Genomic DNA, 3,131 nt, shown 5'->3' on the forward strand with positions numbered 1-3,131 from the left:
GTCTATTTTCTAAATGAGAAACACTTAGTTACCATGGCAACAAGCTCTATATAAATAGGTCTATAGAACACCTAGCTTAGTCTAGCATTTGCTAATAAGCATCAAATGAATAACAAAAGCAATATTCAGGCAGTCATATTTAAGAAAGGAAAATATGTATTCCGAAACACATTCTACAAAGCCACACAAATGCGGGATATAATTCAAGGGCACATCAACATGAAGTATTAAACTGAACATTCATTCTAAGTAAATCAGAGCCTTGTTATCTTTGTCCGCTATTATTTTTAGGTCCCCATAAATAAGAAGAACAGGACTGTACATCCTTGGAGGACACATATTGGATAGATTTAAAACCATGGATGTCAATATCTGCTTGTATCATTAAATCAATGAACATATTAAAAGAAAATACAGCAGTACTTTATAATGAAGCACAGCTCTACCTCTCAACTATGGGACACTTAGTTCTTCATTGTAAAAGACAATAGTTTGCAAAATAACTTTGAAAACACACCAGAGCTACTTCAAGTCAGCCTATATTTCGGTGTGTCAAATCTTTGGAGTATTACTTACATGATGAATGCAATGAACCACCAAGACCCTTCTTCAAGGAAGGATCTTGCCCCAGATCTTTGCCCCAGCTTTCATCTGTCATCCACTTAAGGGAATGCCTCTACTGTAAAGAGACACATTTTTCAAGGTCATACCCTTCCTGGGTCAGCCCAAAGCCAATGACTGATGAGAGCAGGAGTGTCAAGTACTGGCCTTTTTGGCCCATCATGCATTGATCCTGGCTCTCCAGAGCTCCCCCATGGTGACACCTGAGGCCCGGCATCACAAACGACTGGACTTCTGCTTCCTTCTCTTCCCTTACACAGGGTTTGATCACCAGGCCATCCCTTTACTACTATGCAAACTAAAATCTCCATCAGAGTTAGCTTCTTGAAGAACTAGGGAATTAAGAGAAGCATAAGGCAGTTGCAGGAACAGTGACATCACTGTCAGTCATTATTTTCAAAGGCAAAATAGAGCATTTGAATTTTTCAGTAGCTGACAATGTCAAATATTAGGATATGGCCCTAAAGGAAAACCTCACCCATTCAGTTGACACTGGAGTAGAACACAGTTATCTAAGTTTGAAAGCTTAAAAACAGTAACAAAACCACCACAAGAGGGGGCTCACACGATAGTGTTCACAGGGCAGGCAAAGCAGTCTGTGCCACCAAGGTCTCCATCTTCGTGCAAAGGGCTCAAGCAACAGGGTGCATCTCAATTTTGCTGACATGTTTCTTTCTTGCCATATCCTAACCCCTGGATTAGTGGTCTTTTTGCCTATTTCCTAACTTCCAAGTGTAGGCAGATACACCAGAGATCCTGGCAGATGGTGGAGGTGCAGTGGAAACCCACCTGGGCCTCCTGTTCCAACCCTTCCTGTCCCTGGCAGCCCTGGGTGGTATTTGGAGGGGGTAACTGCTCATGCTGCTGCTTTCATGGCCGCGGCACAGTACACCTGCAGTGTTTAAGATGAAAAGCGGTTACTGAGCATCTTGCACAATGGACGACTTCTCAAGCTGCTTTCTTGAGGAAATATTACACAAAACTGATGACAGAAATGTGACCTTTAGGGCTTCCCTGGTGGCGCAGTGGTTGAGACTCTGCCTGCCGATGCAGGGGGCGTGGGTTTGTGCCCTGGTCCGGGAGGATCCCACGTGCCACGGAGTGGCTGGGCCCGTGGGCCATGACTGCTGGGCCTGTGCGTCCGGAGCCTGTGCTCCGCAGCGGGAGGGTCCACAGCAGCGAGAGGCCCGCGTACCGCAAAAAAAAAAAATGTGACCTTTAATCTACCACCTAATGCAGAAGTACTGAATAGTAGCCACTGTGGTTAAGAGAAAGCTTCTGACGCGAGTACAGTGACTGCTTTTGAAGGATATACACTGACCTTCGATTCCATACGGAATGCAACGCCTTACAGTGTCCAACTGTTCAGTTTTGGTTATAACTTGTCAGACACAACTATTTCTCCCAATGCAAGGGCAAAAGGAATCAAGATTGTGGAATCTATACCTGATATCATGGCAGACATAGATGAAAAATAGAGACATGTCAGAGGCAACCAGATACACACAAATGATGTAACTATTCAACTATATGAAGGAACTATCCAGGAATACCTTTCAAATAACTTCAACAAGGAAGAAATACTCTGTAAGCAGAGACTTTCCCAATAACAGCCCCAAGGCCCAAGCCTACCAGTTCCCCAGAAAGTCCACCTGCTTAGAAGTACACTATGTATAGCACAAATGGAACTGGTCTGCTTATAGCATGGGCTGACGAATGATTATCACCTATGAGAAAAGCTATAAGGCAGTTGTGACAAGGGCATTTAATAGCAATCCAAATAAAGCCACTGAGCTATAATTCTCATTTAGTGACACTGGAACTCCTCAGTGAAACTGTGACTCCTCTTGTCTTCAGTGTTGGAATAGATGCAACTTCTAGCCTGTTTTTCCTACAAGGAATCCAGTTAAATCCAACTCCATACAGCATCAGAAATTCCACTTTTAAAGCTTCCAATGGCTCACTGAGAGTCTTCAAGCCACCACTGGCAATTTCCCTAAGGGCAATCCTGAGGAAAATGTTCAGGTCACAAATGCATCTTCCGTCAACATTTTCAAAGTTTGGATGGGTCCAGGCTTTTCAAGTTTGAAGGTAACAAGTTTGGATCTGTTGAAAAATGTTACTGAAATGGAAATACCATGCTGAGTTCTGTTGCCATTGGGGGTGCCCTTTCAGGAAATGCCCTCTTTGTCCTAATTGCTTACCTCATTGGCATGAACAGAAGTCATGATGGGCATTAGACAGTTTAGCATTTGAAATTACTTTCCACCACTATATATCAACAGCAATTGCAAGAGGTTATATTCATTTTCCCAGAGTTAAATTAGCATTGAAATGGAGATGAACTTTCTTATAAACTTTTTTTTAACCAAGTCTGCTTTATCAAATATGAAGTTCATCTTGCAACGTTTACTATACATGAAAGGTTAACTGTTGAAATAGTGGTGTTACTGTTGCTAACTGGTTAAATATTAACATCTACCAAAGTAGAACTCTAAAGTAAGGATAAG

The 3,131-nt window shown here is 42.4% G+C and overlaps 1 pseudogene; it reads left to right on the top strand.

Annotated features, from left to right (window-relative positions):
• Positions 1–2,290: 2,290 nt before the first annotated feature.
• Positions 2,291–2,870, top strand: LOC136142049 (lysosome-associated membrane glycoprotein 1 pseudogene; annotated as a pseudogene).
• Positions 2,871–3,131: the final 261 nt, after the last annotated feature.

This window comes from Phocoena phocoena, chromosome X (genome assembly GCF_963924675.1).
Source record: "Phocoena phocoena chromosome X, mPhoPho1.1, whole genome shotgun sequence".
Classification (NCBI taxonomy): Eukaryota; Metazoa; Chordata; class Mammalia; order Artiodactyla; family Phocoenidae; genus Phocoena; species Phocoena phocoena.